Source organism: Protopterus annectens, chromosome 1.part1 (genome assembly GCF_019279795.1).
Source record: "Protopterus annectens isolate FY-2018-M chromosome 1.part1, PAN1.0, whole genome shotgun sequence".
Taxonomy (NCBI): domain Eukaryota; kingdom Metazoa; phylum Chordata; order Ceratodontiformes; family Protopteridae; genus Protopterus; species Protopterus annectens.
Window position 1 is genome coordinate 1,019,352,469 of NC_056726.1, and position 25,581 is coordinate 1,019,378,049.

A 25,581-nucleotide genomic window follows, 5' to 3' on the forward strand; every position below is an offset into this window, starting at 1 on the left:
TTAACTGCTGCAGCTTTATAAACAGTCCAGCAAGTTGTTACTTTACTGGCTAGGCATCCCCTGCGTGTATGTTATTCTTCTTCCTACCTGACAGGTGTCATCCTGCTGTTGGCATACCTCTGCACATTATACATTATTACTGGTCAGATGGTCCAAGGCCTTGTCCAACAATTTCATACTGTCTACATACACTGTTATTACTATGGCAAGTTAGTTGCAAGTACTTGAAGAGTGACATTACAACCTATAGACAGACATTACTGTATCTAAGTTCCTCACTTGCAGGGAAGTCCTGGGAATGCAAGACACCTTATCCTACCAGCTTCCTCAGTAGGTTGGGCAGTATTCAGTACACATTCCTATCATCTTGCAGTTGTTCCACTTTCAATTATGACCTTGTCCAGATGTGTTGCTGTCACAGGTTTGTGGGTATGTGTGTGGGTACTGAGTGCAGTCTAGTGTGCAGAAATGTCCATCATATGTATAGTATAAGCAGCATAGTAGTGTAAATTACAGTATCAGTGGTAGAGCAGTGAAAAGGAATCAGGTGACCCCTGACACACACACTTCTGTGTGGGTTGATAGGTCATTATGACATTAGTAGGGTATGACCCCTGAGGACCTTATCACCTACACTGATGAGGGTGTAGGGTATGTTACAACATGTCAGCCCACAGAACCCATGTCCAGCAGAGACACAGAGGGATCAGAGAACTTTAGTGTGTGTTCCCCATGCACATGTACAGGTGGCACATCAGTAGGGGTATTCAGGCGATTGTCTTGTCATGGCACAGGTTACCATGTTGATTGTGAAAGTCCTTGCAATGTATGCTACATTCTTTTCCTGCAGACACATATATGTTACTGCTTTTGTATGGGGGGGGGCACCTCTGAACTATACACATTTGCAGTGACTGTGCTGATATTTGCTTTACATTTTGTTGCCATTTCCCCTAATACTGTGGCCTGTGTTATAGACTACAGGCATATCAGTACAGAGACTGAGGTCAGACTGTGTTGGCATACATGTGGGTTTCAGACTTCTTGCCCTTCAGACCCTTACTGCAACTGCAGAACCTGGTGTGCTATCCCTGTATAACTTTGTATGGGTGTGTGTTATAATTGTTGCAATTTGTGAGCCTAGCCTGTGCCAAAACTTTGTGATTGTTTTTTACAGCTAAGTTGGTGGGTGGGTCTGTGTGGGATGAGTATGGCGCCCCCACAGTCCCTACCATGCCTGTGACCACTGATCCCCAGTTACCTGTCCACTACACATATACTGCTGTGGTATTACTCACCTTGGGTACAACTGCATACTGTGGTGATGGTAGTGTTGGCCACATACTTCCTGGTGTCCTATAGAGTTGTCACTGGTATGCTGCAATCCCAGTAGCCCACCCCAGTCCTTTACATGTATACTGCAATACCATAGGTGTGGTAGGAGAACACAGTAATCCATGCAGTTATTGTTAAGAAAATGCACTTACTTTGTGCTACAGCAGAGGTGAGGATGGTGCTTGAGGGCTGCATATGTTGGATGCACACAGTTCACAGCCTATACAAAGTGTGTGACAGGTTGTGTGGTGTGTGTGTCATCCATTTTACTGTGTGTGGGAGTTGGAGAGAGGTGTCAGTCCCTGGACCCTTACAGTGTCAGTGTGTGTGCTATGTGTTGTCTCTTTGCAAAGGCCTGGACATACTGGGCACACCTCGTTTTGCCTACATGTGCTCTGTGGGGACCCTGGCACTGGTGGGGGGCTGTGTGGCCCTTCCCCATGCTGATCCTGATGCAGCTGTTTCTGCAGAATCATACTGTGAAGCATGGCACTTACAATGAACATGTAGGCACATGTGGCTGGACCATAGTGCAGGGCTCCACTGGATGTAACAAGACAGTGGAACTATGACTTGAACATCCCAAACGCATGCTGTATTATGACTCTGTTTTGTGTATGTGCCTCATTATGGCGTTCTTGAGAGTGTGTGTGTGTGTGTGTGTGTGTGTGTGTGTGTGTGTGTGTGTGTGTGTGTGTGTGTGTGTGTGTGTATGCACTTCTGATGGGTGTCATCATCCATGGTTCCAGTGCATAGCCAGCATCCCCACAAAATGGCTATAGGGGATGGCCCTCTAGGCAAATGCCTGGTACAGCTGTGAGGCATGCCAGATGTGGGAGTTGTGATAGCTACCAGGGCTGCCAGCACACACATTAATTATTATGCCCTGGGCATTTGATGGAATGATAGCTCCTGTGGTTTATGTAGACCCTACCCTGGTCACCAGTTGGTGCTTTAATATTGATGTGCATGCAGTCTATGGCTGCCAGTACCTCTGGGTCAAATGCTACATGGTAGAAGAGATGCATATTGCTGGCTCTCTCTGCACGGTTGCGAGGGAAATAAATATGCCGTAGCATGGCATCCCAGAACTGGTGGAGTATCCTTGATGCAGATATCTATGAGACCCCCAACATGTCCCCAGTAGATCTTTGGAAAGTACCTGTAGATAGTACCTTTAAGGCTACAAATACCTTGGTGTCGACTGAGATGGGTTCCCCTCTGTTGGTTCTGAATCTGAGGCAAGGCCAGCACAGCTCAATGATTTGCTGTAGTAGGTCCTTATCCACCCTATAACACTCTACTATTTCCAGATCATTTAGTAGGTTACCCTGGGTCTGAACACTCTCCTCCTCCACAGCAGCCTGAGGTGGTTGTCAGCATTATATTCTTCACTGCCCTCAGCCTCTTTCACATATTGATGTATGAGAGCAATTGCAGACCCTAACATTTTTCAAAGCTAAAATTCCCAACAAGTGCTCACCTAAGGTGCTAAGTCTGTGGAAAAAAATGACTGTAGGTTGTCTGCAATAGTTTATAGTGGTGTCTGTGTAACTGGCTGCCTGTAATGAATTCCACCTGTCAGCTACATAATTGTGAGATTATTTCCTGTTTGCTGGTAGTTCCTCTACCTTTTTTTTTCCTATTTCATCCCAGTTTAAGCCCCATGTAGCCAGTGTAGTAAGTAGTAAGCAAGATTTGCCCTCCACTGGGCATGGACACACTTTGATTTTCTTCATTTCAGTTTCCTATCATTCAGCAGCCTGTGACCCCCCTCCCCCCGCTGAGCTGCGCTTCACACCTCCCATTTGTGTGGCACTCCAATGTGCTTACAGGAACCATGACACATACACACCCTTTTGTGTTTGTTGTTCCCTGTTCTTATACTATAGTGCTCTTGCTCCTACATGGTTAAGTGCAATGTGGCACTTAGAAGAAATCTCTGATTAAGATACATTACCCTCATTTACATATCCCACTGACTAAGCCCATAGTTGCTGCATTACAGCACAGCCTTTTCCCTTAGCAACCAGTGTTGGCAGCTGTTGTTTACATTCTGCATGTCATTGACTATAATGGCCAACTGCAGACTTTTTTGTTTGTTTTATTTTTTTTTTTGTTTTCAGAGCCCTCCCATTTGTGCGGCACTGCACTATGCTTAAACAGCCAATATTGGTAAAAAAAAATTAATTTTCTAATTTTTTTAAATTATGGAAATGCCAATGTCTATATATTTAGCCACTGGCATGCCTACTTAACCTACTACAAGCTCTTTTATGAGCTGTCACTGCTTACTTTTGCATCTTGCAGAACCATACTCAGCTAGTAGCTGAATATGGTTCTGCACAGTACACTGTTCTGGATCTTAGCAATCTAAATCAGTTCGCTGAAAGATCTGCATGCTTGCAGAATCACTATTTTATGTCATTTCTACGGTTTTCATCTGTAAATGAGGTCATTAGCATTCTGCATGGATCTGCGTGCAGGAACAGTGTAGGCAAGCTCATGCACGTCAGAAACTAATGTTCCTAGATCGCTCGGCTGTCATTTTCCATGCAGGAAGTCTTACACTGTTCCTGCACGGAAATATTTCATCCATGAATCCTGGGGCATGTGATGTATCAATTGTAGTTAAACAGGAGGCTTTGGTTCATAGGTTCATAGGTTCATACTAGGCTATCTGCCCGAGGGCATTTACAAGCCTAGCCCATAGTTTTGTGGCTTACGCCACCCCTTTAGTATGGGGAACTATACCCATTATTTTGCTGTGCCTCTGTTGAGCAGTGACACTGAGGTAATCCCTGGGGTATATCTGCGATCTCCCATCCATTGGTCAAGATTGGTCAAGATGGTATTTCAAAGTTGATTCTGTTGAAGTCTGTTTACCTAGAAGATATAACCTCTTAATCTTATCAAAATTATTTAACTACAATTGGTTGTGTGGACAAGTACTGGGTTTAATATTCCCCAGCCATTTTATTGCACTCTGCACCCAGAAGCCTGGACAGGTATTACTAAAAATACTTGGCTGCACAGAATAATATCCAGAGGTTATTACATACCAGTTTTCCTTCTACCTCCCTGAGAGGCCAAAAGAAGTTCCGATGTTCCATCCAGTCAGAGGAAAACAGCAGTCATAGTAATAGAAAAGCTGCTGAGAAAAAAAGGGTCATAAAAGCTGTCCCCCCAGACCAACAAGTATCTGGAAACTATTTGAGAATTATTTTACTGACAAAGAAGACAAGAAACCTGAGACAAATTCTGGATCTTAGCAATCTAAATCAGTTCATAAAACTTTCAAAGTTCTAGATAGTCACAATTTAGTCCAATGACTTGATGTGCTTTGTAGATCTGCAGGATGCATACTACCATAACAAGAAACACAGACACTTCAAGAGATACCTACACTTCCTGCTGGGAAACAGTCACTATCACTTCAGAGTCCTACCCTTTGGTGTTACCATAACTGCCAGGGTGTTCACCAAGTGCATGGTAGTAGTCGTAGATCACTTGAGATTGCACAGATTCTGGGAATTTCATTACCTAGACAGATAGATCATTTCAGCTTCCACCAAGCCTCTACTGATTCAGGCCAGGGATTATTGCTTCATCTGTGTCTTCCATTGGGCATCACAATCAGCTCTCCCCTAAGGAAGCCATGGATTTCATTTGTACTCATCTGAATACTATGATGCAGATTACAAGCTTACCACAGACAACTTAAGCAATTTACAGAATCAAGAATTACACATTCTGTCTCTTCCTTCCTCTCCAGCTAGACTGGTATTATGGCTTCTGTAATCAATGGCAGCCTCAATAATTTTAGTACCTTTGGCATGATTTTACATGAGGGTATTGCAATGGACCCTTGTGGTACAGTATTCACAAGGCATCACCCTCTGACTGCACCTATTCGAATTACAGATATTTGCAAACAACGCATGTCATTGTGGAATCATGTAGAAGAAGTCTCTTTACGCTGCCCTTTTATTGAAGGCAACAGTGACAGCGGATGCTCCCCAACTAGGTTGGGGGGCACTACTTGGGGAAAGACGGCCCAAGACCTGTGGTCTCAGGTAAAGATCAATCTTCACATCCATATTCTAGAAATGCGAGCGGTCTTATTTGGCATTGCAAGTGTTAAAAGATGTTCTCCCTCTAGGGATGATTGATATTTAAGATGTCAGTGGTCTTTGCACCCGGTCTTACCCCCTATGTTGAGAGGCAATGAGAATGTGGCAATAGGCAATCTTTTCCAGCCACTTTCTTTAGCAATGCGTATTCCTTGGAAGTCCAACATGCTAGCATACAAATTGAGCAGGCCCATTTTATTTCATCAAGAGTGCTGTCTCAGTTCGTGGCAGAAATTATATTTCACAAATGGGGCCAACTATACTGCAACCTCTTTGCTTCTCCTCTCAATTCCAACTGTAACAGTTACATTGCCCTGATCACTCCAGACAGGGAGTCACTGATAGACTCTCAGATTCACAATTGCACCCCCCCCCCCCCAGTCTTTATTATGCCTTTCCTCCTACTCCTTTCCCTCCTGAGTTTCTTCAGAAAACATTTCAGCTGAAAGGCAAAGTAATCCTCATTGTATCATTCTGGCCTTGACAAGTGTCATTCTCCTTACTGCAGCCTCACCTGCTTCACCCTGCCTGTGTGTTGGATCCTTTTCAAGAACTTCTCTCTCACCCATCCAGGATATCTGACCCAGATATTCAAACCCTCAAACTGACTGCATAGTGTCTCCACTTCCATTGATGGTCAGAAACTCCAGGCTTTCTACCACAGTTCATCACATCCTCATATCATCCCAGAAAGGTTCTTCCTGGAAGATTTATAAGTGCAAATGTAAAAGTTTTTCAATTTGGGACCTACAGAAACAATTCGGCCACTTTTTCAGAATCTATCCCAGGTATTCTTGACTTTCTTGCTTCTATTTTCAGTAATGGAGCTAGTTACTCGACAATTAAGATCCAACTTGCTGCCAGTTCTAATTCCCACTTAGTCAAAAAACATTCCTCTTTGGCCTTCCTGAGATTATGTAAGCCCTTTCTTAAAGGTACCTTTTTATTTCAACCTCCCATTAAAGACCCCACTCCTTCCTGAAATTTAACCGTACTACTTCAAGCTTTGACACAGTCTCGCTTTGAGCATTCAGCCAAGGTAGACTTAAAAGTTTGTATCTTGAAAAACTCTTTTCCTGGTTGCCATTACATTAACTATACAAGTACCAAAACTCTAGCAGCTTTCTTCCCAATGACTGTATCTGATTCTTCATAAGGATAGGATATCCCTTTGGACTAACCCTTCTTTTCTATCCAAAGTTGAGTGAGAGACAACTATCAACCAATCCATCAGTCTGTTTTCTTTCTGAGTTTTTCCAAAAATGAAAAATGCATGCTACCTCTGTTGGATAATCATTGACAACTTAGATCCTATATTCACAGAACCAGAGATTTCAGAAGACCAGACCAACTATTTTTATCTTTTTCCAAAGCTAAATTGGCAAAGCAGTATCTAAAATGACCTTAGCTAATGGGCTGATTGACTGCATTTATTTTGCCTGTAAGAATAAAGGACTGACATTACCCAACCCCCCCCCCCCAAGGCCCATTCCACCAGATTTATGGCCACATCAACTACCTTTTGGTTCAGAGCTTCTACAAAAGATATTTGTGCAGTTGCTACATGGTCTACTGCTCAGACCTTTATAGCTCATTACAAATTGGACATTGTATCTAGGAGTAGGGCAGCATTTGATTCTGCTGTACTCCAGAATACATTTCCTTGAGGAACATCCAGGAATACTTTAGATGGGGACTCTGCCCCATTGGCTGAGGAATGGACAAAAAAGACAATATCACAGAGAAAAGTTATGAACTCACTATAACTATGCATCTGTGCTGTCTGTTTTCATCCCTCCTCAATCTTCTGCCCTCCAGGCCCCTTCCTACTTTATAATTTCCTATGAATGACTGAGTAATACACTAATTCGAGGTGGCTAGCTCAGAATAATGGTGTAAAAGGGCCAGCAGGCCAGATAACATGGTCAAAAAACTGAAAATAAAAGGAACAACGCTAAGCCACAGCCCACGCCCATTCTGTTAAAAATAAATTTGCATTTCGTAATTGTTTTAGAAATTAGTCTTTATTAGAAAAGTTCTTTTCATAGATCGGGAGCTGATATTATGTTTGACAGCTGATTTAAACTTTCTAACTTTTTTTTTTTTTTTTTTGTGCAGAAATTGCACTTAAATTACTTTCTGGGGCTGGTAAAGTTGATTAGAAAGCTTTTTACTACTTTTTTTTTTGGGGGGGTAATGGAGTGAATTTATACTAGTTTGAAAATTTTACAGGCTTCTGCTGATCAGAGTCCCCAGGAAAGAGAGACAATTTTTGACTTTACCATGGAGCAAACTACTGGTCTCATGGTTAGTCCTTCTTCCAACTAGAAAAAGAAAAATTTATTTTAAAAGCCTTTGCCACCAAAGCAGGCTGCCAATTTGCCTCTGGTATCTCTGTTGCCTCAGTGGGCAAGGGCGAGCCAATCTTGTTGCTCTTGGAAGAAGAAGATGCCCTTGATTAGCCAGAATGAAGATGCTGTTGCCTCTATTAAACCCATTTTCTTCAATTTTCCAGTCAACTAAACAATTAACTTCACTAATCAAGCTCAGATTTCAGCAAGAGAATTTCTCAGGATTTTAGGGTTCATGGCATCTAGGGTTCTCACGACTCCTCTAGCCAGTGTAGCCAGATTACACTTGAGAAAAATTACGTTTTTTTTTTTTTTTGAAACTTGCTTGGACCAAGCATTCTCATCCATTAGAGTTACACATTCCAGTTTTTGGTTTTGTAAATAATTAAATTCTTTGGCTGACAGAACAGAATTTCCTGAATTCAGGTCCACCGGTCTCTTACTTACCGTACTCAATCTGTGACAACAGATGTTTCAGACTTCAAATGAGGAGCCATATTGTTAGAAAAATATGTACTTAAACATATATGTAGTGCTAGTTTAGAAACAGTATAATATGTAATGCATTTAATTCTATTTAACAATATGGCAGTAGAAATGATCTTGCATGTAATTGCTTGAAGCTTAGCTGCAGTGTGATTAAACTCTGACCCTGGCAGTAGCCAGCTCAGCAGGCTTATGTCTTTCAGCAATTATTATCTGCTGGGTTAGAGAGAAATAAATATGTATGCATGCATATCTTTCTTCCTTCCACTGAGGAGGATGGCCTTGTGAGCTCTATCGAAGATAGAGTACAGCTGCTTACCAGAGAGACAAAGGAACGTATTAAGAAATGAACTGACTATTGTATTCGAACAGGCCTGGAACCTTGAAAGAGCAACATTTACAGAAAGACATTATGACTGACCAGGTGCCTTGCAAGGCTGTATTATTCTCATGGGAAAACTTTTGAAAAGTATAACCTCAGCACTTTCTTATGAATAGAATATTGTGGACTATAGTGATGTAAATGCCCTGTGACTGACCACGTCAGTAAGGTGGGCAAAAGCTGATTGTAAATACTATATAAACAAAGTTACTTCCTGTATAGAGCCAGTCAAAATTCTATACTTGTTTTGTATAGTCTTTTGCCTCCTGGTGTACACTAGTAAAACGTTTTGAACTTGAACCTCCTGTGTTATAGACTGTCATTTTGAAAAGCCTAATGATTTTTACAGTCTGATTTTAACAATTTATTTGACATTTTGGTCCTTCGAGCCGGATTCCCTTGGTAAGCTACAGGTCAGAGTGCATGGGTGGTAATAAATCTGCGCAGGAGAAGTTGCCAAAATGGTTCTTCTTAAAGTGAAAAGACCTCCGACTGAATTGTTGTGTGTAAAGAGGCTGTCCACTTTCTGATCTGTGGCTGAAGAGCGGAAGACTGGACCCCAAGAAAAAAAATATGCAGTCATAAATGGGAGGCTCAGGTAAGAAGAATTTCCCTCTTTGTCTTTGTTTTAGATAAGGGACCAGGTTACAGTGTACTGTTGTTAAGATTTGTGATAGCAGGTCGAGAACGAATTAAAGTACTGTATATTTGGTCATAGATCAGGGGAAAAACAGAGCAAAGTAAACAGTCATTCTAGACACTACTGTGGATACAGGGAAGAAGATACCATGTGGTACAAGAGAAGGGTTACATAACAGTCTTTTTTAAGACATGGGAAATCAGTGCACTGAGAGATCACGAGATCCGCCCCTAACGGATAATGCGAAGTATATGCAATTGCAGCGAGCAGATAATGTGAGATATTATACAAAATGTGTTAACAAATATGAATTTGATAGTAAACTAGATAAACTTTCACTAGTTAAACTCCTTAAACAGCTTAAATCTGATGCAGGAGGTCAGGCAAAAAAGCAGCACCAACTAGGCATACCTCAAGCACACAGGTGGATTGAGGAAGCAAATTGTAGAAAAACAGAAGCTTAGAAATTCAAAAACATTTTTAGACAACAGAGTGAAAGGTCTGACAGACAGAATCTCTGAGAAATGGAAACTTAGAGCAGACTGGACTTGCATTAATTAATGCATACAACAGGAAAATGAGACAATAGATGGATATTATGCTAGATTATTAGAATGCTTTAAACAACAATTAAAAAAATGCATTTTTAAAAGGTTGCATTGCCTCTATCAGTAGCTTTATTACAAAGCATATGACAGATCACTAAACAAGCAGGCTGCAAGCCTTACTTGAGTATGCTAGACATGCTGAAAGACACTTTAATAGTGAAAAGAAAAAAAAGGCACAAGTCTTCACTGCTGAAGACGGAGCTGAAGTATTTGTATTACAGTCAGGTAAAAAGGGCATCTAGCTAGGGACTGTAAACAAAATAAGAAAGCAATTGCAGAAGATAAAGGAGATGAGGACTGACTATATGATAGTGATAACAATCAAAAATCATCAGGAAAGGTTAATAAACAAAAAGAAAATGTAAATGTAGTAGAGGAAATAGAGGAAGTACAAACAGATGTAGAGGATAAAAATGGAAATGAAATTTTAGATTTAGCATTGTTGAGCCTGGAGCTCTACCTAGCAGATACAAAACCAGAAGTAACACTTCTGGTGGAGGGAAGGGAAGTCAAATTCCTGTGTGACTCAGGAGCATCACGGACTTTGATACACCCCTCCAAGTTGCCAGAACATTCTGAATCACCTGATTATATATTAGTAAAAGCAGCAAATCGACAGCTATACAGGGAACCACTCTCCCATAATATAGCAATAACTGACCCTGTTTCAGGTATGACTCAGAAAAGTAAAATTGTAGTTTCTGCAAAATATCCAGTAAACTTACTGGGAAGAGACCTTGTGCAGATATTTGGCATAGCAGTAGTTCCCACCATGCAGGGTATGGAGGCACAAAGACAAATGAATGCTTTTGTGGTGTGATCGGAGGGTGAAGCCTATTATTGGTACAGCCAGGACCTAGTTATGACTGGTCCAGGGGCAGTAACCAAAGAACTGATGAACGTAGCCATCAGTAAGGTACCCTCCCTTGACACTGATCAGCAGCATTTGTTACATTGTACTCTATACTACTGTAGCACACCAGGACCTGATAAGGAATATGAACAAAAATTGTTCAAAAATCCTGCTAACAGATTAATATTACGAACTTTATATTGGGATACTGAGGGAAACAGTGTAGTAAGCTGTTCATTACCTCAGGAATTCATGAAATTGTATAAGTCCAATAGACTGCCACATGTCAGCTTGACAAAAAACAAAAGTGTTAAATGGGCAGACTTAGAAAAAAAGGTAACAAGATGGGGAAACAGACTGATTTAAAACTGTCAGGACAAGGGATACAAAAACAAAAACTGAATTGGTTGACACAGACACATACAGCTGTACACTTGCAATCTAGTGAGGACAGCTGATTAGCATTTTTATTAAAAGAAAAAGAAAAGGCCTTGTGTAAAATTCCAACAACTCTGTGGTCAACAGGCAAGTTAGATGTAGGGCTTATTCAAACAGCAGGACCAGTTACAATTACCTCAAAGTCAGCTTTTAGACCACAGAAAAGACAATACCTTTTGAGAAAGGATGCAGAAGTAGGAATTAAGCCTATAATAGCAGCATTACTCAAAAAGGAGTACTGGTAGAATCTCCTGATTCACCATGTGATACACCCTATTTCCTGTTAAAAAGCAAACGGGAATGGCGGATGGTACAAGATTTACAAACTGTAAATAATGCAGTAATACCTAGAGCACCTACGGTGCCAGACCCACATACTTTGTTGAATGGTTTACACCCACAACAGAAGTATTTCTCTGTGGTAGATATTAGCAATGCTTTCTTTTCAATACCTATACATCCTGATAGTCAATATTGGTTTGCATTTACATTTCAGGGTAAAAGGTATACATATACTCGACTACCACAGGGATATTGTAAGAGCCCAACAATATTTTCACAAGAAATGGCTAGCAACCTGGCATACAAGGACACAAAGTAAACAAAAGTAAGTTACAACTTTGGAGAAAACAAGTTAGATACTTGGGATATGTAATATCCAATGAAGGTAGAATACTAGATGAAGAGAAAAAAAAAAAAAAAAAACAGCAATTTTGCAAGCACCCAAACCAACAACTAAGAAAGAAATAATGTCTTTCTTAGGTACAACTAATTTTTGTTGGAGCTGGGTACCAAATTATGCTTTGGAATCTGCTCCACTGACTGATTTGATATATAAGACACCAATGGCAGTACAAGATATTTTACAATGGACAACAAAAGCAAAAATGGCTTTCTGTAGGTTGAAGCAGTTAATAGCTTCTTCATTAGTTTTAGGACTTCCAAATTATCACAAATGGTTCTTTCAGATCGTAGATTGTAAGCAAGGGTACATGACATCAGTATTAAAGCAACAACATGGGGATAAGCAATGCCCCATAGCTTACTATTCATCACAGTTAGACCCAGTGGTGCAATCTTTGCCTCACTGTGTACAAGCAGTAGTTGCAGCAGCAATGGCAGTGCAGGCTTCGGCCTCAGTGGTGTTATTCCACCCTCTCACATTGAGAGTGCCTCATGCAGTTGCAATAATTTTACTGCAAGAAGAAAAAAAAAAAAATGGCATACCTTTCTCCTGCTAGACATCTTTCATGTATAACTATACTGCTGAGCCAACCTCATATGACAATTAAACAATGTATGACATTACTTCCAACTCCTGCGGTGGGCACACCACACAGCTGCCTGCAGGAAATTAAACAGTTAGCTTTACCTAGACAAGATCTTACAGATATGCCCTTGGATAATGCTGAGGTGACATCTCATGCAGAAGGGGTCCTACAGGAAAGAATCTGGTGGGGTATGCAGTAGTTACAGACACTGAAATTTTAAAAGCACAAACTTTGCCACACAACTTGTATGCTCAAGCAGCAGAACTGGTAGCTTTGACAAGAGCATGTACTTTAGCAGAAGGCAAGAAAGTGAACATATATACTGATAGTCATTATGCTTTTTCTACAGTACATGTATTTGCACAATAATGAAAAAATAGAGGAATGATTACATCCAGTGAAAAACCTATTAATCATGCGCAATTTATTTTGGAGCTATTAGAATCTATTCAGTTACCTACCAAAGTAGCTATTTGTAAATGTGTAGCTCATACAAAACAACAGGATAAGATTTCAAAAGGTAATGCACGAGCTGATGCAGCTGCAAAGCAAGCAGCCTCAGACTCAGAAACTTTATTTTTGAATGAGGAATTACAACCCTCTGAGATTTTAGATTTAGATATGTTAAAAACAATGCAGATGCTTACTACAAAAGCAAAAAAACAAAAATGGGTAAAACGAGGTGCAATTCTTGAAAATGGACTGTTCATTTCCAAAGAGAAAAAAAAAAACAATATTGCTGTCTAATTTATTTAGATATGCAGCTTTGTTGAGCCATGGGCAGAGCCATGTCTCAACAGGGGGGATGGTACAGTTAGTAAATCGAATATACCAAACATATGGATACATAAATTATACAAAAAAATTTTTGTGCAGCTTGTCATATCTGTAACAAGCACCATGCACAAGGAGCATTTAAAAACAAGCAAGGAAGTTTTCCTATACCACCATACCCATTCCACACTATTTGTATGGATTTCATAGAACTAAATAAATGTAAAGGGTTTGACTCCCTCTAAAATGTTTTTTGGGAGAGCATATTATGTGCCTCAGTGGAAAGCTCTCATGCCTGCAGAGCAGGAGGCTGACAGTTCATTAGCTAATTATATAAAGAAACTGTTAATGAATAAATCTGTTTTGCAGTTTAACTCTTTTTCAGATAAAAGAACTTTCAACTTGATAAGAACTTTGTGACTGATACACAAGGGCAAAATGGCCAAGAGTAAAGCAAACAGAAAAGCAGAGCAACCCCAGAACTATTGCATAGTTATTTTGTTAGCTGTGCATTTGTTGACTATAAGTGTGACAATTTTTCTCTTATTGTGGTTTTTTCCTGCACTCAACCACACAAGTGAAAGTGAAAAGATGTGATGAACTGTCTATAGACTGGCATCCAAATTCTAACACATACTTGGCCATGAAACGTGTGTATGCAGAGACTATGAACATTTCAAATTGCTGGGTTTGTACAGCTATACCAACAGCATACGGAGGACTGTTAAGTCCGCTGTCCCTCTGGGGATAAATGAGACTTGGGAAAATTTGCTTTTGATACAGGAACTGTGAGATCACAGGACAAAATAGCTTTATTTTTACCTGTCACACAAAAAGGAGTTGTATGTTTCTACAAAATGATACCTCCAGATGGGCTGGAGTAATTGTAATATAACAATGTCTTATAAATGTTACATTAAAGTCAGAAGTGGGGGTACTGTTTGTAATACTAACTATGATTCATATCTGAGTTCAATGAAAACTACATTAAATGCAGTACGTGACAATCCAGTCTTAACTAAACAATTGTCTATTAAAGATAGGAAAATGTTTCATGCAGGGATAACCCGTATTAGTACCAAAGTAATGATTTTATTTGTGGGAAAAAGCATATAAATGGTTACCTGAGAATTGGTCCGGCAGTTGTTTTTTGGGTTATCTGGTTCCAGCAATAAGACATACTGCAGAATTACCTTTGGGTAAGATGCGAAATGTAAGGGAAACAGCTCGAAAATCTGAAGGTCCAGTTAAGAAACCTGTGAGTCCAGTTGGGAAGATCGAAGCTGGTTGGAAAGACCATAATTCAGTAAAAGACAAAAGTAAATTGACTCATATGGACTTGGGCAACAGTGTTATATCCTGGGCAGGAATACTACCAGCCTATGGAGCAGTCAAATCGATCTGGGAGCTGAGGAAGCTGTCAAGACTTCTCGAAGTAATGAGTAATGCAACTTTTTCCGCCCTAGAATTGGTGACTGATGAACTGAATGCAATGAGAACTGTTGTGCTACAAAATCGAATGGCTCTTTACTTCACCCTAGCGGCAAGAGGTGGTACACGAAGAAGAATGCTGTGCTTTTATCCCTGAGAATCGTCACGAGACAAATAATCACCTAGGGGTAATTCAGCAAGTATCAGCAATGACTAAACCAGGCCCAAACCCACTGACAGACTTTTTCCAGAATCTGTTTGGGGGGTGGGGTTCCCTCCTGATGAACATCTTAATTGCTATTTGTGTGGGTATACTCCTAATAAGAGCATGTATTTGCTGTGGAATTCCCTGCATGAAAAGATTAATCAAAGGTTTTGTTGATATATCTGTTAATGAAACTTTTTACCAAAATGTTGAAATTGAAAGATTGATTTCAGATGATGCTTTTTCTGAAGTATAGATTAAATGGCCTGCCTACTTAAAAGTCCTTAAAGGAAAAGGCTAGGGAACGATATGATATTGTTTATGTTTCTGAACAGAATAAAAAGCATTAAAAGGAGGGAGAATGTTAGAAAAATATGTACTTAAACATATATGTAGTGCTAGTTTAGAAACAGTATAATATGTAATGCATTTAATTCTATTTAACAATATGGCAGTAGAAATTATCTTGCATGTAATTGCTTGAAGCTTAGCTGCAGTGTGATTAAACTCTGACCCTGGCAGTAGCCAGCTCAGCAGGCTTATGTCTTTCAGCAATTATTATCTGCTGGGTTAGAGAGAAATAAATATGTATGCATGTAAATCTTTCTTCCTTCCACTGAGGAGGATGGCCTTGTGAGCTATATCGAAGATAGAGTACAGCTGCTTACCAGAGAGACAAAGGAACGTATTAAAAAATGAACTGACTATTGTATTCGAACAGGCCTGGAACCTTGAAAGAGCAACATTTACAGAAAGACATTATGACTGACCAGGTGCCTTGCAAGGCTGTATTATTCTCATGGGAAAACTTTTGAAAAGTATAACCTCAGCACTTTCTTATGAATAGAATATTGTGGACTATAGTGATGTAAATGCCCTGTGACTGACCACGTCAGTAAGGTGGGCAAAAGCTGATTGTAAATACTATATAAACAAAGTTACTTCCTGTATAGAGCCAGTCAAAATTCTATACTTGTTTTGTATAGTCTTTTGCCTCCTGGTGTACACTAGGAAAACGTTTTGAACTTGAACCTCCTGTGTTATAGACTGTCATTTTGAAAAGCCTAATGATTTTTACAGTCTGATTTTAACAATTTATTTGACACATATCCATAGGTATTAAAGTGCAGGGTCTTTGGAACAAACAAGACAGGCCAAAGCACATAAATATAAAAGAGATGTTAGCTATTATCCATGATAATTAATTTATTCATCATTTGTGATTCCCAGGTCCTTTGCAGTTGATTACAGAAAACACCATATTGATGTGATAATTACACAAAAAAATCAGGCATCAGTTCTTATACTTTGTGCCGGCTGGCTATTTTAGCTTTAGAGGTCATAATTCAGCACAGTCTAACCCTCAAAGCTTCCTGCATTCTGTCTGAGCAAAATGTAGTGGCAGACAAGCTGAGAAGGACTTGGGCAGACCCTCAAGGGGAACACCTCAAAAAGATCTGCTCACCTCCTTATAAAACAGGCAACTAAAGAAATTCTGCCCCAAGATTCCTTGCAAGCAGGCTTAGAAAACAGATGCATTCTCATTCCTGTGATTGAGAATGTTCCTGTACATATTTCTACCCTTTCCACTTATATCCAGGCCAGGGTCATTCTGAAGATTAAGAAGGTGTCTTCAAAATCATTGTGATAAGTCTATTTTGGCCACAGAATTAGTGGTTCTCCCTTCTTATGGAATTGGCCAAGAGTAATTACCACAAACTTTCTTACAGATTGGCTCTACTCATACAAGACTAAGGGAGGGGGTTGGTATAATCCAGTCTGAAAACAACCGCAACTGATTGCCTGGATGATTCAGTTTGAAACTTTGTAGGCACCTTCTTTTTGAGAACATGCAGCAGGTACTAAAGGTGATAAGGAAGCCTGCTACAAGGAATTTTTATGTTAGTGAGTGGAAAAGATCTCCTAGTTTGTACCTCATTAACAAGCAGGTCCAATTCAGGGCTTCTGTATCACTGGTTTTAGAGTATTTGTTTGAGTTACTGCCCTTAGGTTTATCTTACTCCTCTAGCAAGGTTCATTTTTTAGCAATTTCTTCATATTTGTCCTTTTATCCTTTGCCTTCACAGTCAAGCAGGTCCTGGAAGGGGTTTTACATGTAAGAACTTCTAAGAAGCATGTGGCTCCTTTGGGGATCTTAACTTTGTGATGGAAAAGTTAACCCTGTCTCCTTTTGAACCAGCTCATGAGGATGATTTATAGTTCATTGCTTGGAAGACTGTCTTGCTCACTGTTCTGACATCTGCAAGAAGAGTATGTGATTTGCAAACTGTTATGGTTGATGTACACTAGTATTCCACAGAGAAAGGGTTAATTTAAGAACAAACCCAATATTTATGCCAAAAATCATTTCAGAGTTTACATTGAATCAAGCCACGAGTCACCCTGTTTTCTTTTAAGAAACCAAAAAATCAAGGACAGGGGATTCTACATACTCTTGATGTGCATAGACATCTCAGATACTGTCTTAACAGAACTAAGTCCTTTAGGAAAGCCGAACAGATGTTTATTTCCCATAAAAGTACAAAGAAAGGGCAATCTGCATGAAAGCAGAGTACTTCCAGATGGTTATTCCTTATGACTTCATTCCACCATTCCCACCGCAAAAATACTTCCAGACAGAGTCAATGTACATTCTACTAGAGCCTTGTCTCCTTCAATGGCATTTTGGAAAGGGGTAGACTCTAAAAGATTTATAGAGGTAGCTATTTCATTCTCATTACATGGCTTTACAAAGCACAACAAGTTGCATTCATTTTACAGGTTAGGATCAAGCTTTGCTAGAGCCATTCTCCAGAGGGTCTTGGATCCTAACCCTTCCTCCTCCTAGGTTGCATAGATGATCAATTAACTCACTTATGCAGAAGCTGCACCTATCCTCTAATGCCCTTAATCTGTATATAGTTATTGGGTTAATGTTATGTATTCCTAACTTTACTTGTTTTCAGGACAGTAGCCTCCTTTCAGTATTGGCAAGAAAGTCCTAAAGGATTTTGTTGCCCAAAATGCTGTTTTCTCCTTTAGGAGCTCAAGCTTAAAGCAGTTAGGGAGCCAAAGGCAGTGGAAAACTGGCCAACTGTCATGTCTTTGGCAGGATATAACCAGTCTAGCTAAAGGCTATAGCAGCAGTGATTTAACAAAATTTTACTTTTATGGAAAGCACATCTTATACAACTGTTCTTTTCTCACCCTTAGCATACTCTATCTAAGACAATCAATGTTAGGGACATGGCACAAAATATAATGCCAACCAAATTTTACCTAGCTCTTTTAATGGTAAATATATTAGGGACATAGCAGCAGTTTACAGACTGTATCAGTAGGTTTTCAGGGCAATCCAGTGAAAAAAGAAACTCTCTAGCATGTGAGAACAATGGCTAGCAAACCTGAGAGGGTTTCCATGGATGTAGAACACTTTGCTCTTCTATTCTACCAAAAAACAGGTCTCCAGTGCAGAGTGAACAGAAAGGTTTTAACTAAGGGCAAAGATGTTTGTAATATGTGGAAGTAGACATCACTTTAATTCATAAGCTCTGGAAATGTCAGTCTCTGAATATACTTTGGAACAGTTTAATTAACCTTATTGTTTACGTGTTTTGAATCAGTTATAAACATAATTTTCCAATAAGTGTTAACACTTGACATTTACAGGCTCCAGAAAAGCAAAAAAAAAACACTAACATCTGTGCAAGTCCTTTATAATGAAAACATTATTTACTTGGGGGTGGTGATGTTGGTGTTGTTGTTGTACTCATGATGCCCGCTGTAGTTATTGTTGCTGCTATTCTTGCTGCTGCTGCTGTTGTTGTTGTGGTTGTTGTTGTTGTGGTTGTGGTTGTTGTTATTGATGATGATGTTGTAGGTGACACTGCAAAGCATAAAAGTACTGTGTTTTACTAAAAATAAATTCAATTTCCAAAAATTATTACAAATGGCATAAAGAGAGGTTTTATTAAAAGAAATTCATCTACTTTGCTTTTTTAACAATCAAATTAGCAGATGTGTTCATGGACACAACTATATTTGTTCATCTTACAACATAATTAGGTAAAGGTGCACTGCAAAAAAGCAATCTACAAACATTGAAAATGTGGTGTTTTCTGAAGAACAGTGGGACACTTATGGACTTTGTAAAGAGACTGTAATCCAATGCTTCTATTTCAACTGATAATGTAGCATTCACTCTTAACAGCAAATTGGAATATGGGTTGTTATTCTTACAGCTTTCAGACAACTTAAAACATGTCCCAGTACCAAGTCTTGGAGGATGCCCTTCTCATGAACATTTTTTGAGGGAAGTGTATCCCAATATTAATTTATGTTCTGTCTCTAATCAATTTGGCAATCCAATGCATTACATAAGGGTTAGCAAGTTATTTGGTTAACCTGTTTAAGGTGTCAGAATGAGGAATGAAATCAAAGACCTTAGACAATAGGACTCGAGAAAACTTACAAGCCTATGTTTTTATTGGGATTTCCTGATGTACAGTGTTACAGCTTTTATGGAGCATTTTAAGGAAAGGCACTAATCCTTTGCTAATATTTCTAACTGTAATATAGCATTCACTCAACAGTAAATATGAATACACACAGTTATCTTTACTGCATCTGTGGTATTAATCCTTGTGAAATGCAATTTTTACTTTGAAGTAAGACTGTCAGATTTCATATCTTCACTGTTGACTAAGGGCATACCAGGAGTTGGCAAACTTTGTCAGTAGCTTTAAAGGGCAATCCAGTGAAGAAATTAGCTGTCATAAGTGAGAACAATGGCTAACAAACCTCAGAAGATTTCCATGGATTTGTAACACTTTTACTCTTCTATTTTACTGATTAAATGGATTCCAGTACAGAGTGAACAGAAAGGCTTTAGCAAAGGGCAAACATGTCTGACTTTTTTAATTTCTCCAGGTCTTTTGGGTTTCAAATGCCATGATGGGAATGGACCCCATTCCTAAGTCAAAATATGATTAAAGTTCATGAAATTAGTATTGTTTCAATCTTCGATGTCAGCCAGAAGTGCTCTATGCTGCACCCGCAATGTGCCCAGTAATGATTACTTCTGTAATCCGTATGGAGGGACATGTAGTGGTAACACATCAAAGTATGATTGTAAATTCTTTTATAAGACCCATTGCTCCTCCTTCTATTATTATTATTATTATTATTATTATTATTATTATTATAGATGTCTGCAATATGTGGTAGTAGATGTCATTTTAATTTATAAGCTCTGGGAATGTTAACCTTCTGATGAACTTTGGAACAGTTTAATTAACGTTATTGTTAAGGGGTTTTGAATCAGATATAAACATAATTTTCTGGTAAGTGTGGACAGTAGCCATTTGCAGGATCCAGAAAAGAAATAAAAATAAATATTAACATCTGTGTAAGTACTGTGTAATGAAAACATTATTTACTTGTTTTTGCATTTGTACGCATCATGCTCACTGCTGTTGTTCTTATAGGGGATGCTGGAAGGCATAAGAAAGAAAGTTCAGTTTAAAAAATCATTACCAATTGCAGAAAGAGGGACTTTACTAAAATAAATGTATCTAGCTTGTTTTGTTTTTTACAACCAAATCAGCATATGTGTTCATGGACATGACTGCAAAGGTATACTGCAAAAAAGGAAAGCTACATACATTGAAAATGTGTTGTTTCCCTGTGATACAGTGGGATAGCTCTCATGGACTTTCTAAAGAGACAGAGAGAGAGAGAGAGAGAGAGAGAGAGAGGGAGAGAGACTGTAATCCAGCACTTCTATTCCAGTTTTTAACATAGCATGCATTCTCAACACTAAATTGGAATATGTGCTGTTATTCTTACAGCTTTAAGAGAACTTAAAACATGTACCCATACCAAGCCTTGGGGGGATGCACCTCGGATGAACAGTTTTTAAGGGAAGTGTATCCCCAATACTAATTTGATATGCTCTGTCTCTAATCCATTTAGCAATGCAGTTTGTTACATAAAGGTTAACATATTATTTGGTTAACCTTTTAAAGATGCTAAAGTGAGGAATGAAATCAAACATCTCACATGATAGAACTCAAGAAAAATTAAGCATTTGTTTTTATTGGGCTTTCCTGAAGTATATAGCTTTTACGGATTTTTTATGGAAAGACAGTAATCCATTACTAATATTTAGTAGGACATTCACTCAACAGTAAATAAGAGTATGCTCTGTTATTTTCTGGCATTAATCCTTGTAGAATACACTTTTTATTTGAAGTAACACCGTCAGAGTTCATATCTTCAGCATTGTTAGTAGAACCACAAATCAAATGTACATTCATGACAAGGGATAGTTGACTCACACTACATCTTTGAAGTGCATTTGCCATTTATTCAAGTTCATGTATAATACCTTTAGGTGAGAGTTCATAAATGGCAAATATTTAGATTTCTAAACAAAACAGATTTACAGTGTATACCTTATTGATGTGTTGTTTAAGACAAGTTAAACTGTAAAGATGGACAGCATGTTGGAGAAGCTGCATAAACTGTTAGAGTGAAAAATGGTTGCAACTACAGCTTATTTCTGTTGTTCAAGTTTTTCTAGTTTGTCTTTTAACTAACAGATGCATCCATATTGGCCTCACACACACACACACACACACACACACACACACACACACACACACACACACACACATTTATATGAAAGATGTCTGAGAATAAATGATAAATTCAGTAGCTAAACCTGAACAGATAGATAAAACCCTCATACTGAATAACAAAGGACATTGAGGTCTACCTTGTTTGCTTGCTTGAATATAACACAAATCTCATATTACCAGTAAATTATGCAGTAACATGAGGAGTGACTGACTTAACACTTACAGATCAGCAGGTTCATAGGTAAGTACTAGGCTATTGGCCCTAGGGCCTATATAAACCTAGCCAAAAGGTACCCTGGCTTTCGCCACCCAAGAAAATTATTTTCCTGTGCCCCTGTCGAGCAGAGCCACAGAAGTGATCCACGGGGTGAATTTCCAATCTCCCATCCAATCATCAAGATTTTTCTTGAAGAGTGCTAATGAGGAGCTTTGTTTGATATAGATAGGTAGTTTGTTTCAGAGTATGGGAAGTCTCTGGGACAGGAATCTATCCCTCCAGCATGTTCTGTTTATTGTGGTGACAAGGTTTAGCTCCCTAGAGTGTGTGGCTCATAGGGATTGGAATTTCTTTAAGTGGAGCATGTCTAAAAGCCCTGGGTTTGACATAGTTTTGTGTGTTAGGCAGAGATCGCCTCTGAGCAGGCGATATACAATGGAGTAAGGCTGCAGTTTTTTGAGACGGTCTGCATAGGGCATCTGTTTGAGGCCGGTAATCCTCTTTGTGAGGTATTTCTGTGGCCTTTCCAGTTGTTGTAGATGTCTTGTGAGGTACATACCAAAAGGGGCATTGTACTCTATAATGGGTCTAATGAGTGATGAGTAGAGGGGAAAAATTACCTCTTTTTTTTCCTGGATGAGAAACCTTTTGTGATGAGGTGTGCCACACAGAAGGATTTCCTGACTACTGTGGTGATGTGATTATCAAAGGACAGACTACTGTCCACCTGTGTCCCAAGGTCTCTTGTCACACTTTCTATGTTTAGCAGACTACTGCCTATGTGGTAGTTCATGGGTACAGAGTCTTTTCCAAAAGGGATGACAATGCACTTTTTGGCACTGAGCTTGAGGCCATGGCTTTGACACCAGGCATCTGTCTCAGTGAGGCCCTTTTGTAGGATGTCCACATCTTTTGGAGTTTTGATTATGGCTCCTAGATTGCAGTCATCTGTGAACTTCGTTAGCCAAAGACCTTCTGTATTAGCCTGTGTAGATACCAAACAGGAGAGGACCCAGGACTGAACCCTGTGGTACTCCACTTGTCACTGGTCTGAAGTTGGATTTGGAGTATGCTATTTTCACAGTATGGGTTCTGTCAGTGAGCCAGCTGGCAACCCATCTTGTGACATAGGGATTTATACCTAGTTTAGTGAGTTTATCTATAATTCCAGAGTTGGGAATGGTGTCGAAAGCCTTGGCGAGATCTGGACAGGCTGTGTGAACCACCTTACCCTCATCTACGACTTTGGTGACTGCTTCAAGAAAGTCTATCAGGTTTAGGAGACATGATCTGCCTTTTACAAACCCGAACTGGGTGGGATCCTGAGTTTGGAGATTACCGATGTCATTGTTTATAAGTTGCATGATGATACGTTCCATAGCCTTGCAGACCAGGCTCGTTAGGCTAATGAGGCAGTAGTTTCCTGGGACCATGGTGGCTCCCCCTTTGTGGAGTGGGATAACCATCGCTGTGTGCCATTCAGTGGGCACATAGCCTGAGGTGAGGCTATGATTGAACATGGTGCTTATGTGGGGTGCCAGTTCGTTCTGTAGTTCATGTAGAACACAGCGTGGGATGTTGTCAGGTCCCATGGATGCTGTGTTCTTGGCTTTGGATAGTGTGTTATTTACCTGTGCAGCCGTGATTAGCAGGTAAGGGTGATAAAGGATAATGAGGGGTGTTGAGCAGATGGAAAGAGTACTTTGAGGGGTTGATGAATGAAGAGAATGAGAGGGAGATAAGGTTGGATGATGCGCAGATAGTGAATCATGAAGTGCAGTGGATTAGCAAGGAGAAGGTATGGATAACTATGAAAATGATGAAGAATGGAAAGGCTGTTGGTCCAGATGACATACCTGTGGAAGCATGGAGGTGTTTAGGTGAAATGGCAGTGGAGTTTTTAACTAGATTGTTTAATGAAATCTTGGAAAGTGAGAGGATGCCTGAATAATGGAGAAAAAGTGTTTTGGTACTGATTTTTAAGAATAAGCGTGATGTGCAGAGCTGTAGTAACTACAGAGGGATTAAACTGATCAGTCACAGCATGAAGTTATGGGAAAGAGTAGTGGAAGCTAGGATAAGAAGGGAGGTGATGATTAGTGATCAGCAGTATGGTTTCATGCCAGGAAAGAGCACTACAGATGTGATGTTTGCTCTGACAGTGTTGATGGAGAAGTACAGAGATGGTCAGAAGGAGTTGCATTGTGTCTTTGTCGATTTAGAGAAAGCTTATGACAGGGTGCCTAGAGAGGAGTTTTGGGTATTATATGAGGAAGTCAGAAGTGTCAGAGAAGTATGCAAGAGTGGTAGAAGATATGTACGAGGGTAGTGTGACATCGGTGAGGTCTGCGGTGGGAGTGATGGATGCGTTTAAGGTGGAGGTGGGATTACATCAAAGATCAGCTCTGAGCCCTTTCTTATTTGCAATGGTGATGGACAGGTTGACAGACAACATCAGACAAGAGTCCCCGTGGACTATGATGTTTGCAGATGACATTGTGATCTGTAGTGAGCATAGGGAACAGATGGAGGAGACCCTGGAGAGGTGGAGATATGCTCAAGAGAGAAGAGGAATGAAAGTCAGCAGGAATAAGACATAATATATGTGCGTGAATGAGAGAGAGGAGAGAGGATAGAGGAGGGTGTTGGGAGGGTGGCTTAATGGCTAAGGTGTTTGCCTTATAAACACAAAGTGCAGGGTTTGAGTCTCACAACAGATAATTGGCTAGGCTTAAAATGGCTCGCAAGGGCAGTTAGCTTAGTACTAAACTATGAACCTATGAATAGTGAGGATGAAGGGAGTAGACGTGGCGAACGTGAATGAGTTTAAGTACTTGGGATCAACAGTTCAGAGTAATGGTGAGTGTGGAAGAGAGGTGAAGAAGAGAGTACAGGCAGGATGGAGTAGGTGGAGAAGAGTGTCAGGAGTGATTTTTGACAGACGAGTACCAGCAAGAGTGAAAGGGAAGGTCTACAAGAGGGTAGTGAGACCAGCTATGTTATACAGGTTGGAGACAGTGGCATTGACAAAAAGTCAGGAGTCAGAGCTTGACGTGGCAGAGTTAAAGAAGTTAAGATTTCCACTGGGTGTGATGAGGATGGACAGGATTAGGAATAAATATATTAGAGGGTCAGCCCAGGTTGGAAGGTTTGGAGACAAAGCCAAAGAGGTAAGATTGTGTTGGTTTGGAGATGTGCTGAGGAGGGATGCAGAGTATATTGGGAAAAAGATGCTAAGGATGAAGCTGCCAGGTAACAGGAAAAGAGGAAGGCCTAAGATAAGGTTTATGGATGTGGTGAGAGAGGACATGCAGGTGGTTGGTGTGACAGAGCAAGATGCAGAGGACAGGAAGAAATGGAAACAGTTGATCTGCTGTGGCAACCCCTAATGGGAGCAGCCGAAAGAAGAAGAAGAAGACATGATTACAGGAACTTTGCATTCTTCTAGTATAGAGATGGGCTCTTTAGGGGATGACAGGGGGATAAAGTTACCACTGAACCTATCTGCCACGATGTTGGCAATATCAGTTGGTTCTGTATATTTAGTGCCATTGTGCTGTAACTCAGAGCAGATCTGAGTGTTGCCATTGAGATTCTTGACATAGCTACAGAATGCTTTGTGGTTGTCTTTGGAGTCAGTGGCGATTTTGTTTTCGTAGCTAGCTTTGGAGGATTTTATGAGGGATTTCAGCTTCTTACTGAGGATGACCAGCGAGTTTCTCCAATCATAGGATTTTAGTCTTTTTTGCAACAGTTTCTTTCTTCTGTTGTAGAGTTTGTTTATGGCAGGGGACCACCAGATTGACTTCCTTTTTG

At 39.9% G+C, this 25,581-nt stretch overlaps 1 long non-coding RNA gene across 1 annotated transcript in view; it reads right to left on the reverse strand.

The window, feature by feature from the left end:
• The window catches only part of LOC122813529, a 158,626-nt gene extending 139,873 nt beyond the window's left edge, over positions 1-18,753 (reverse strand). The window contains exon 1 of the long non-coding RNA XR_006366701.1: positions 18,644-18,753. This is a non-coding gene — a long non-coding RNA (uncharacterized LOC122813529). The remainder of the gene's footprint in view (positions 1-18,643) is intronic.
• Between the last annotated feature and the right edge of the window lie 6,828 nt (positions 18,754-25,581).